General features: G+C 33.3%; 1 long non-coding RNA gene across 1 annotated transcript; it reads left to right on the top strand.

The window, feature by feature from the left end:
* The first annotated feature begins 283 nt into the window (after window positions 1–283).
* On the top strand, window positions 284–4483 carry LOC112784346 (uncharacterized). The gene is made up of 4 exons (XR_003193857.3): window positions 284–854; window positions 977–1045; window positions 1166–1341; window positions 4276–4483. It is a non-coding gene; the product is annotated as an uncharacterized lncRNA (long non-coding RNA).
* Window positions 4484–13076: the final 8593 nt, after the last annotated feature.

Here is a 13076-nt window from a genome sequence, read left to right as displayed (position 1 = left end):
TAATTGATATTTTGAGTTTAATCGTATTTTATAAAATGTGATTAGTATGCTTATTTTGTAATTTAAATTAAAAATAATTATTTGAGCTCGTTAATAGATTGATAGATAAAATCTTATGCGTTTTGAAAGTAATTTTTATAATATTATATTTGAATCTTAAATTGTTATTCTATCTCAAATATTTTCTAAAATTTATGTTACTTGAATATATTTTTCCTAGTCTTATGTTTCTTATTTTATACGTACCGTTATTATCTAATACGTATAATCCCTAACCAAACACAAATGCACACGCACACTGTCACTAACCCTTTCCCCAAGTGATCCACGTTCTTTCATTCTTTACCATTCATTTACACTCAACAATTCACCACACATTTTCAATAGTATAACGCAGAGAGGGAGAAAAGGGGGAGACAAGAGACTGAGAAACAGGGGAAGAGGGAGTAAGAGAGCACGAGATGCAGAGGGAAGAGGGGAAAGGGGGAGCAGCGCCGGTGGGTGTCACTACCACCGTCGCTGCTATTGCTATCGAATAGAAGATGGAGGGAGGCTGTCGCACTTCTAGCCGCCGCTGTTGAAGCTCTCCTCACCACTATCAACGTCGGTTAGGGTAGAGGAGAAGAGGAAGAATAACGGAGAAGAGAGACTGACGGGGAGGGTAATACGGTTGCTGTTGATTTGGAGCTGCTACAAGAACGGCAGTTCCTGCTTCTAATCCCTGTCCTTTTGATTTTTTTGGAGCTGCCGTGGATGGAGCTTGTCATCAGAGAAAGCAAGCTGCCGCTACCAACTCTCAATTAAGCTAGGATCCTTCTCCTTGTTTTGATTCCAATTTCCCCATTTTTGAAACCGTAACACTCTCACCCTTACTCTTATTATACTGTGTTTCTCTTCCATGTGCTTGTTTTAATCATGGTTGCCTATATCTTTGTTGCTCATTCCCTTTTTGGCTCCTATTTCCTGCTACAATTAGGTCGAGTATTGAAGCTGGTGCTGCCATGGGACGGTTGAAGCCATTACTGATTCTGATTTTGTTATATGGGTACTGGTCTTATCTTCTCCTTAGGGTTGATCCATTTATACGTTTTGTTTTGTCACTGCTGTGGTTGTCATGTTCTGGTTTTAATTCTATTTTAGTTCTTGCTTTGTCTTGAATCCCTAGGGCTAAAATTGCTTTTGATTCCTCTCCAATTTGAATCCTCTATTTTACTGCAACCATGGTCAGTGCTGCGAAGGCTAATATTGTTGCTGTTCCGGTTGCGTGAGAGTTACCGCTGCTGCCCTGAAACTAAAAGAGAAGAGAGCTGTTACGTTAAAGTATGCGATTGCGACATCGAGGTAGGGGGTTTAAAATGATTTCAATTTAAGAATGCCTACAAGGTTTATTGGATAACTGCAAATAGATTTAATAGCTGTGAGTAGTTGATTGATTATGTGAATATTGAATTATGGCTGAAATTGTGATTGAAATGGTTGAGATTGTGATTTGGAATTGTTGATTAGTGATATTGATTGATTATGTGGATTGGGAATTGTTTGATGACTAATTATTGAGAATTTCTGAATTTTAATGGGTTATGTTGGATTTGTTACCATTGAGCTATTATTTGGTATATTGTAATGTTAATGAATTTGGTTGGTGGTTGATTTGGAATTGGTTTTGAGGGGTATTGAAGGGTTGGATTTTGAATACAAAATGGTTTGCTGAAAATCGGGTTCTCTTGAAATTAAACGGCAACTTTGAAAGTGAATTAGTGGCTCTGTAGTGACTGAAATGATGAGAATTTAAATGTTAAGTAAATTATATTAAGTGTGATTGTTGAGATTCAATTTTGAAGGTTTCGTATTAACTGGAACATTAGTTATGATTTTTTTTCAAAGTTAAATCGTGGATCTGATTTTCTGCACTATTTTAAATGAAATTAGAAACTTTGAAAATCTATAACTAATTCTATGATGATCGGATTTGCATGGGACTAAATCTGGATTAAGCTTGGGAATATAGGGAGTTGGACTGGTGAATTTGAGACTTTTTCATTAAGTTTATAATTTATGGTAAATTTTTGAATTATGGATGTCAAATCTGGTTTTTCTGCAGAATGTTTAACACAGCAGCAACTTGTTTCTTCTATTGGAAATTTTTCAGTTTGAATTTTGAAATGGAACTAATTTTAAATAAAACTTTATTCCTGTTATTTTAATTCCTTAAAATTTCAGAACAATTGAACTTGTAGCTTTAAAGATATGAATTTTTGAAAGATGATGCATTATGCAGAAAAAGCCAGATTCTGTTTTCTTAAATTAGTAACTTTGAGAGTTTATAACTTTTGATCCTGGATAGATATTGAGATGCAACTAATTGGAGGTGAAAATTAAGTATATTGAGCATATGTGATTTAAATTTCAGGGTTTTCCATGTTTTAATAAGTAAGTTATGGGACTTGGAAGAGGTTGTGTTCAATGATTTATAAAACAGAATTCTGCAGAGAATTACCTAACTTCGAAGCTACGTTACTTCTTCATTAAAAATGGTATGACCCTGGAACCAATTTATAAAGAAATTTGGATAAGTTATATTTAACCACATTAATTTTGAAGGTGGTTGGATTTAATTTGGATTTTATATGAAATTTCAAATGTTGTACGTTGCTGCTGTCTTCTGGTTTTAAGGCACTACAGAGCAGTCACAGTTTTGCTTATAGTCCCGAAGCTAGAGTCAGCAAAAAATTGTGATTTTTGGTTTAATAGAAAGCTTAATCCGAGACGGTCGCATGGATATAAGGTTTGCATAATTCCTAATTCGTTTGATATTTTAAAAATAAAATTGAAATTAGATTGTCGATGTTGTTTTGGTGATTACTTGGATATGGAATTTAAGAAAATAGATTTTCTATACTATTATCAAATGTTTTTGAGAATATATATTATTGTGGCAACTGCTGAAAGAGGCTGATGAAATGTTGAGAAAGAAGGAACTCGTAAAGGTGGCTAAGTCCTATTTTTAAAGGAGATTATGTCCAAATTTTTATAAAAGTATAAGGACTTAATCAAAATCAATATTTAAGGCTTGATGATAACTTCACTGATTCTTTTAAGAAAAGATTATTTGATTTGTGAGGTTGTTGGCAAGGGCGTGGGTCTAGTCCCGCTTACGTAATTGCAATTATGAAAGAAAAAGGAAAGAGTAAAGTACTTATTGTATGATTATCTATTGCTTGAGGCAACCCAAGAGATATTTGTTTATTTGTTTGTTGCTTGAAGCAACCCAAGAGATGTTTGTTTGTTGCTTGAGGCAACCTAAGAGATATTGTTTGCTTATTTGTTTCTTAATGAAACCCAAGAAATAATATTTATTTATCTGTTGCTTAAAGCAACCCAAGAGCTTCTGTAGGGAAACTAGGATATCTACAGCAATTTTCAGTTCACAAGAGCTTCTGTAGGAAAACTAGGATACCTACAGCAATTTTTTGCTTCCAAGAGTATATTTCCTGCGAGTAGAAAGCAGAGGCTGTCTCAATAGAGCTGCTAATAATTATATGCGCATTTATTTGAACGGAAGATCGTATTCGGGAAATCGTAAACTCGTGACCGGATAAATGTCGGGAATGCAGGTGCTAACCGACACATGAGCTCATGGCCTGCACTAGGACTAGACATTCATCATATGCATCTATGTGACATTGTTTGGGTGTGTATATTGTAATTGGTTTGCCTAAGTGAATAATTATGTTTAATTGCTAATTGCTATACTTGATGTAATTGCTCTTAATTGTGTTTGAACCTCATTACCTGTGTTTGTAACTGATTGTTTGGATTGTGGTGATTGGATGATGATTGAGTTGTTTGGGCCTGAGGCCGTGACTGGTACGTTTGAGGTCTAGTTCTGTATAAAGTATCTGACTGGTTCAACATAGACTTAATGAACCTATGCTTGGAGCAGGATGATCATTTATACTGCGTAGGTAACTTCTTTTATGTTATGGTCTAGTGAAGTATGAAAAATCAAACTGGTTTAGCATAGACTTAATGAACCTATGCTTGGAACAGGTTGGTCATTCATACAGTCTAGGAAACTTTTAAGAGTTTTATAAAGAAAATATGGGTCTAGGATTTTGAAGAATTAACTAATGCTTTTAAAGAAGGTTAATTTTCTTTTAGATGTCTCGGAATGAAATTAACTATTTGCGCTTTATTCTTTACTTTCACGGCATTCTCGACCTCTACTGAGAACATGTGGTTTGGTTCTCACCCCCAAATTTTCCACCCTTTCAGTGACACAGGTTTGAAGATGCAACATGAAGCTGCAAGCGATTAGTAGGCTTTCTTTATGGTTTTAATTCCTTTCATAGAGTCCCCTCGCTCTTGTCCTTTGAGGTTTTATTTTAACAGAGGGGTAGGTGTTATATTTGGGTTTATATGACTTCTTATGTATAAGAATTACTATTAAAAATACTTATGTGATTATTATTATTATTTGCAATGTTTATCCTTGATATATGTCTTTAATGAATAAAAATAAAATTTTCTGGCATTTTCTTAAAACTAAAACGCGAAATCGATACAAAGGCTCAGTAAATAAGTAGTTAATATTAGAAAAGGTCACGTAACGTTCTTTCTAGTAGAAATACCCTGACTTAAGCAAGGTATTTTGCTGGATGGGATGTTACAGCCTGGTTGTTTGGTGAGGTTGACTCAAGTATCTGAGTTTGTGTTGGAGAATGCGGTGAAGGATCATTTGTCAAATCGACCACCTGTGTTATACGGGGAGGTGGAAGAGCAGCTTGAAGTGGTTGAGTGGACCCAGTGGCTTTGATCGAATCGTGGGATGTAGAGTGTACTGGATCATGATGTTGTTGTTGCGGAAGTGGTTGATCAGGTGCCACAAGAGATGTAATTGAATGAGCAGCAGTAGTAGGTTGATATGAAAGGTACACATTTATAAGTTAAAATTTATTCTGACTCGAATAAGATATATGTAGAAATGATAATATTACCAGAACAAGTCTTGGTTTTTGAATCAATCGAGCACCAAGGTCTAAATCGGCCGTATCCTCCGATTGTGAGGAAGCAGCAAGGATGTCTTGGATGGGTTGTTCACTTCCATCAGAGCTTCCATTTGATGGATGCAGCCGTAACTGATGCAAAATCAAAACTGAATGCTGTTAAGCAAGTATGGTTTTCAAAATATTTCAATTTCGAGTACATGAATATGTAGAAGTAATTACCCTTCTAGAAGTCCTGGTAAGAGTCTTTCGACTTTTGTGCTGTGGCTGTCGTGAGGAGATTGTGGTTTCAGCTTTTCTTTTTTGGGTTCTCTTCGGAGATCCCTCAGCAGCAGGAGCTATTTGAATCGCAGATTGCTGAATTTTCTCTAAAGTACGAGTGTATTTAGAGTAATAAGCAGTCCACTATTCAAAGCAGAACTTGGTAATGTAGAAGCTGCGGTCATAAATAAGGAAATTGAAACATTCCTTGTGTTGCTGGTTTTTTAAGAGGCAAGCATCAAGTTCCTTTTAGGAAGTCAGAGTGATGTGGCAGAATGGGTCACTGTTTTGAGGTAGTGGAGATGGAATGACTTGAGAAAATTCCAGTTGTCTGGCTGTAAAATGAGGGGCATACAGGGTCACTTTGAACCTTTCCTTTTTGTGTTGGGGCAGTCCTGTAGGAATTATTTGGACAGCTAGTAAATTTGTCCAATTCCGATTGGCAAGCCAAGCAGGACCACAATTGTGACGCATAAAAGGAGTGAAATTGAGGTTGTCATTATAAAAGTCTTTACAGGAATGAAAGAGAGAAAAAATAGTCCAGAATCGGTCTTCATCCGATTGTGTATTTGGGAAGTTGGGCTTGTAAGCAGCTAATCGAAAGCCTTCGATATGATGTTTATCAGTACCACTACCTCCAGGCTTTGTCATGAATTTTCGAAAATGACATTTAGCCATAGTTGGAGGAGCCAGAGAGGGCCACCTGTGCTAATTATACAGTTGTCTCGGAGACAATGTACAAATTGACCAAGTTCCTCGAAGATGTGCCCTAGAAGAAGTTTGACCAAATTAAGAGCTTTCCCTTCATGAAGTAGAGCAGCCAAGGGAAGGAAAAATTTTGACATTTGAACGCTTTGAGAACAGAAAATTATTACATTCAGCCAATAGAATAGGAAGGCTACATGCTCATCATTTGTAACAACAGTGCCTTCTACACCCATGTTCTGGGCAATAAACTCACTGTAAGAAGTGGATAACACAATATTGTAGTGGCGCTCAGGCTGCATGTCAGGAGTACAATCTGAAAAATTTATTGGAAGTCCTGTGATAGCGGCTACATCTAAAAGAGACATACCAATCATTCCACAAGGAAGGTGGAAGTTGTTGGTTGTTCGGTTCCAAAAATAAGTCACAGCTCCAATCATCCAGGGGAGTGTTGAAGGTGAGAAGTGAGAAAGTCGTAACAGTTCTTGGATCCCCAGAGCCCCCAGTCAGCAGTCTTTGTCGGAGTAAGGCGTTGATACCAGGCTGTAAAATCAGACCTACGAAGATTAATTTTTGGATTATTCTTGAATGGTTTCTGATTAATGAAGAGGGATATATCAAGGGGGTGGTTAATTAACAAATCTTCCCCTTAAACGCCGGGGAAGAAAGATGTTTTCTTATTCACTCTCTCCAGGGATTCGATGGGCCCAAGGAAACAGTGGGTATCTCCCCTACTGTGAAAGGGATTAAGATTCTGGTATCATTAGTTTGAAGCTGTGGGTCAATGACTTCATCATTGACTTGATTCAGTATATGGAGGGCTGGTGGAGCTGGTGGCGCAACCATGTGACCTTTACCCTTGTCTTGGGCAGCAGCATGGGAAGAAGAAGTGGCCATTGCAGAACAGAAAAGAAGGAAATTTTGAAAAAGTTAAGGGTAACACGAGAGGAATTCGGAGAGCAAGGGTTCGAGAAAAATTGAACAAGGGAGAGAATGGTGAATTTAAAGTGTTACTGTAGCTGTTATTACAGGAAGAATGTAGAAAGAGGTAACTTCGCGAAGAAGGTGAAGTGGTGGAAAGAGAAAGCGCAGATTTCGGGAAACGTGGCGAGTGGATCAGTATTAATGGAAAGTTAAATGGTAATTATTTCTGATTTAAGAGATTGAAATTTGAATTTGAATTTGGATTAAGTGTTTTGTCTTCCAATAATGTTATCGAAGGCAAACACATTAATCAAAGGGGGCAATTTGTTGATCGAAAAATATTTTTCGATTAAGGCGAGGTAGTTCGAAGTGATAAAGAAATCAAAGAATTCGAACGGTTTTCAAAAAGATACACGCGGAAGTGTGGGTTGAAGGTAATCGACGCGGATTCGACTACATTTACTTTATTAAATCGAATAGGTCAAATCGAACAAGATTTTTGAGATAGGTAATCGAACAAGATATTCAAATAAGTAGATCAAGAAGTTATGGTAGTGGAGAAGTTAGAGGCTTTCATCACGCGAGGAAATCATGAGAAATATTTATAGCCAAAAGGCGGGAACGGTTATCAAGGAGTATGCATTTAAGACTATGTTTTTGTAATTAATTGTAATTAGTTATCAGTTACTAAAAGTAGATTATAAATACTAGGAGGTTTTAGGGAATAAAGGTTGGAACTTTAACTCAGAAAACACTCAAGCACACTCACATCCCCAGAGAAATCTTAAGTCTGCAATCGAGTAACTTTTCTATAGGGTTCCTTTTATGTTTTCTTTCTTTCAATTTATCTTCTTGTAAACTTTATTTTTCAAGCAAATTTATCTTTCAAGTATCCTTTATTTTCATTATCCAATTTATATTTCTGCATTTTAGATTTTCATATCAAAGCCCTTTGACCCAGTCAAAGGCATTTTATTGCTTTCTTTCAATTTCAACACAAATTTTTCTGTTTTCAGCATATTTTTTTTTCGAAAACTTTACCTTTTTGTTTCTTTTATTGATTTATAAATTTTAATTTATCTTTTATCTTAAAACACGTCTAATCAAAGACACTTTGATACATTTTTAAAAAACTGGTACCTGCACAGAGAAATAGATTTCGCTCCCAAATCACTAGATATCGAACTACCATCAATTTGATAAAAATCAACAAACAACCAAGTATATTACGGAAGAAAGTTGTGGCCAGATTTTTCATTGCCTCGAAGGGATAACCGAGGAAGATGTCAATTTATAAGAAAAAAAAGTGTATTATTATTAAGTTATGTTTCACGGAGAATATAAATTGTTTATTACATAAAATTTGTGGCATAATTAATATCATTTTAAGAAAGAAAATTATATGGTACAGATCTAAATTTGTACAAATTTAAAGATTTGTTTACTTAAACCACACTTTCAAAAGCCACACTTTTCACTTAAAACCGTAGTTCTTCATAAAGAAAAACGTCACCTAATAGAAAAAAGTAAATTAGAAGATTTAAGAGAAGAAATAATTAAGTTATCAAAATTAATAGATCAAAAATTAATGATTTTAACTAATGTTAACTGTAATGACACCGAATTCTTAAAATCAATACAAAATGATTTTTCTCAAAATCTTTATTTTACTATAAGTTTTATTGAAGGACTTCAAAAACCTGAAAAAACTTATTTTTCACACGGAATTTCTAAGAAATGTTACCATGGAAATGATTCCCCACATCTTTATCATACTTTTAACCCACAATTAAATTCTATAGTAGATATGCTTGAAGAAATATTAGTATCTATAAAATTTCAAAGAAATAAGGAAAAAGAAAATCCCAAAGAAGAAAAACTTCAAAATATAATCAACATAACAGATTTAAAAGTAAAACCACCACTAAAATTATGAATATTGGAGAAAAATTAGAAGAAGTTACAATGCTTTTTAAACAATTAAAAATGGCTCAAGAAAATAATATTATGGAACAGGGATTTCAGATAGAAGAAGAATTAGTAAATTCTGAAAATATAGAAAATGAAGAACACATCCTAGATTATTCAAGTGTCGAAGAACCAGCAATTCCAATACAAGTAAAAAATGAAGCTGGAACATCTAGGGATAATCAATCTCAATTTAAATGGGAAACAGGTTTTGATAATTATGCTTTTAAAAAAGGATTTATAAATAAAGATTCAAAATATACAAAAACACCATCAAAATACGTTCCTAAAATCCAGGAAATGGAAGGAGAAAGAATGCTCGATTTAGACTGTAAAAAGAATGAAAAAGAAATTTTCGAAAACTGGTTGAATTCCTTCTTATTAGAAGCCTTTACTAATCCAAAACTTAATGAATTATCTGGAAGAGATATTTGGAATTACATAGGGTTTCATACTAAAGGAGCTATAAGAGATTATATGACATCAATAGAAAACCAAATAATAGAAGAATTAGCAACAAAAACAACAGCTTATGATAAGATATTATATATAATGATGATTCTATATAAAGAATTTTTTGGAAAAAATATTATAGATCATAAACAAGAAGTCTATAATAAAGAATATCAAGAAGCAAAAAATCATTTAGCTAACATTCAGATATATGATCTATGTAATGTGGAGTCTTATATATGTGAATATAGAATACATTATTACAAATTAAAAGAAGAAGATAAAAATCATTATCTTAGTATGTATATAACAAAACTTCCATATCCTGCTAATGAATTTATTATGGGAAGATTTATAAGAGAAATAAATAGAGAAACAATTGAAAATAATTTTGGTGGAGCAACCTCTGCAATAAGAGAGGAAATAAAAGAACGTTGTATGCAAGAAGCAACTCAAAAAAGATTTGCAAATATAATTAGAATTTGCTGTCAGGATAATGAAGAGATACCTCAAAAATATGGTCTTAATAAAAATTTTCAAAGAAAAAGAAAATATCAATTTAGAAAAAGAAAATACTATCCAAACTGGAGAAAAAAGAGGTATTTTAGAAAAAGAAATAACAATAAAAACAAAAGACAAAAAAGTTATTATTGCCCGAATAAAAAAGAAAATTGTAAGTGTTGGTATTGCCAAGAAGAATGACACTATGCAAATGAATGTCCGAAAAAGAAGGATAAAAAGGATCTTACTAAACAAATAGAAATTGCTAAGTCCTGTTTCATGGAACCATTAGAAGAATCTGATGATAACTTAGACTATATTTTTGAATATGTCTCGGAAACAGACTCAGAGACTGAGTAATAATGCTACATTTATTACTATAAAAATAACAGAAAAGTTTATAAATGCTTTCATAGATTCTGGAGCAACGCAATGCTTTGCTAGTTCAAACATAAAACTTGATTGGAAAAAATTAAAGAAACCATTAAGAGTTAGAATAGCTGACAAATCAATACATAAAATTAACCAAAAAGCAGAGATGGTTAAAATTTTTATTCAAAATTATAGGTTCATTGTTCCATCTATATATATGTTAGACTCTGGAATGGATTTTATCATAGGAAATAATTTTTTAAAGCTATATCATCCATTCATTCAAGAATTAACATATATAGTTTTAAAAGCACCACACGATTCTTCAATAAATCAAAAATCAAAACGTATAAAAATACCAACTACCACTATAGATAAGGTCTTAAAATTTAAAATATTTTCTATATTAGAGACATGTTATTTAAATTTATACTTTCAGATAAATATCCCAAAAAATAGTCTTGAAATAAAGATAGAAGAACTTTTGGATGAAATTTGTGCTGAAAATCCTTTAGATGTTAAAAATACAAATAACGAATTAGTAAGTATTAAATTAAAAGATCCTACAAAAGAGATAAATGTTCCAAATAAAATTCCTTATTCCGCAAGAGATAGAGAAGAGTTTTCATTAGAATGTAGAGATCTTTTGGAAAAAGGAATTATAAGATTAAGTAAAAGTCCTCATGCGGCTCCAGCCTTTTATGTCGAAAACAATAATGAAATAAAAAGGGGAAAACGAAGAATGGTTATTAACTATAAGAAGATGAATGAAGCAACTATTGGTGATGCTCATAAACTTCCAAGAAAAGATTCTATTTTAGAAAAAATCAAAGGAGCAACTTGGTTTTCATCTCTTGATGCAAAATCAGGATATTGGCAGCTTCGTTTAGACGAAGAAACAAAGAAATTAACTGCTTTTACTTGCCCAACAAAAGAATCAACAAGTGTATTACTCTATGAATGGAATGTATTACCATTCGGATTAAAACAAGCTCCAGGTATTTACCAAAGATTTATGGAAGAAAATCTAAAAGAGTTAAATGAATTTGTTTTAGTGTATATTGATGATATACTAATTTTTACAAAACAGGATAGAGAAGATCATCTTCAAAAATTATTAATAGTTTTAGAAAGATGTAAAGAAAAAGGATTAGTTCTTAGCAAAAAGAAAGCAAGAATAGCAAAACAAGAAATAGAGTTTCTTGGATTAATTCTATCTACTCAAGGAAAGCTAAAACTTCAACCAAATGTCCTAGAAAAGGTAAATTTATTTCCTAATAAGATAGAAGATAGAAAACAATTACAAAGATTTTTAGGATGTATAAATTATATTTCTGATTAAGGATTTTTAAAGAATATAACAGAATACACTAAAAGCTTATTTCCAAAAATAAGTACTAAAAAAGAATGGAAATGGGATGAAAAAGATAGTATGCAAATTCAAAGGATTAAAGAATTATGTGAAAAACTTCCAGAACTTTATATTCCAGAAGAAAATGACTACTTAATAGTAGAAACAGATGCTTCAGACATAACCTGGTCAGGATGTCTAAAAGCTAAGAAAGCTATAAAAAGTTTAGAACAAGGAAAAGAATCACTAGATTCTAAAGATTCCCTAAAGGAATTACTTTGCAGGTTTATTTCAGGGACTTTTACTCCAACAGAACAGAGATATACCACTCATGAAAAGGAAACTCTAGCAGCAATTAAATCTCTTAAGAAATGGAAAATTGATTTACTACCAAGAGAATTTACATTAAGGACAGATTCAAGCTACCTAACAGGTTTCATACGATATAATTTAAAAGTTGATTATAATCATGGACGATTGGTAAGATGGCAATTATTTTTGTTACAATATCCAATAAAAATTGAATATATTAAGGGTGACAAAAATGTTATTGCAGATACATTAACAAGAGAATGGAGTTCGTCTACAACACATTAGATCAAGAAATTCAAAAATATGAGCAAGAGCTCGAAAAATGCAAGCATTGTCAGCAAATAAGGACACAGATCCAATCCCTCAAGAAGGCCATCGAAGCAATGAAATCAACACAACAAGCAGAAACATCAGAGTTCAGCCAGCTAAGCATGGTGGACAAATCAGGTGAAGAAAAAATTTCAGAAAATAAAATAATTGCTAAAATCATTAAAAAATCCACCCAAGATAAAAAATATTATGTAATTTATAATGGCCCCATGAAAGGAGTATATGATGCCTGGGAAAAAGCAGCACCATTCACACACCAGTCAAAGATAATTCATAAAGGAGGGTTCCTAACACTGGAAGAGGCAAAGAAATCCTTCAAGGAATATGAAGCTCTCCATCCAGAGCAAACCCTAAAAAGAGCAGATAAAGCTCCAATTCAAACCCAGAGAACAGGGATAATAAGAAACATTCCTACAAGGGCTGAAATCAAGGAAAAGAAAAGGGTCTGTAGATCTAATCTCAGAGAAACCCTTAACATAGTCCTGAATTGGACTGAAGAAAAAAGGGCAATTTTGGGATATTATCCTGTTGCCAAAGAACAGCTAACAAAGCTGGTTATATTTCCAGATGCTTCCCCATCTGACACCTATCAGTTTTTCTAGTATGGATTAATTGATACAATCTTAATTTTTAATGATCTAAAAATTATTAGTGAGTTCCCTGCAGGATTCGTTGATGCAGTAAAGAGATTTAAAAATATGATTGACAATGTAAATCCAAGGGATATATCCCTAAAATTTACAAACAGTCAACCTATTTTTAATGAAGAAGAAGAATGCTTGGTTCCAGCACACCAAGTAATATTCATGTCCGTCTTCCCAGGAAATTTTCAACCAATTGATCAAATTCAAGATTTAACAATTTACAGTCATGAAGGAAGGCTAGCCAGCACA

The sequence above is a fragment of the Arachis hypogaea genome, chromosome 20 (genome assembly GCF_003086295.3).
Source record: "Arachis hypogaea cultivar Tifrunner chromosome 20, arahy.Tifrunner.gnm2.J5K5, whole genome shotgun sequence".
Lineage (NCBI taxonomy): Eukaryota > Viridiplantae > Streptophyta > Magnoliopsida > Fabales > Fabaceae > Arachis > Arachis hypogaea.
The sequence above is the reverse complement of the archived record's forward strand: the minus strand, read 5'-3'. Positions and strand labels throughout refer to the sequence as shown.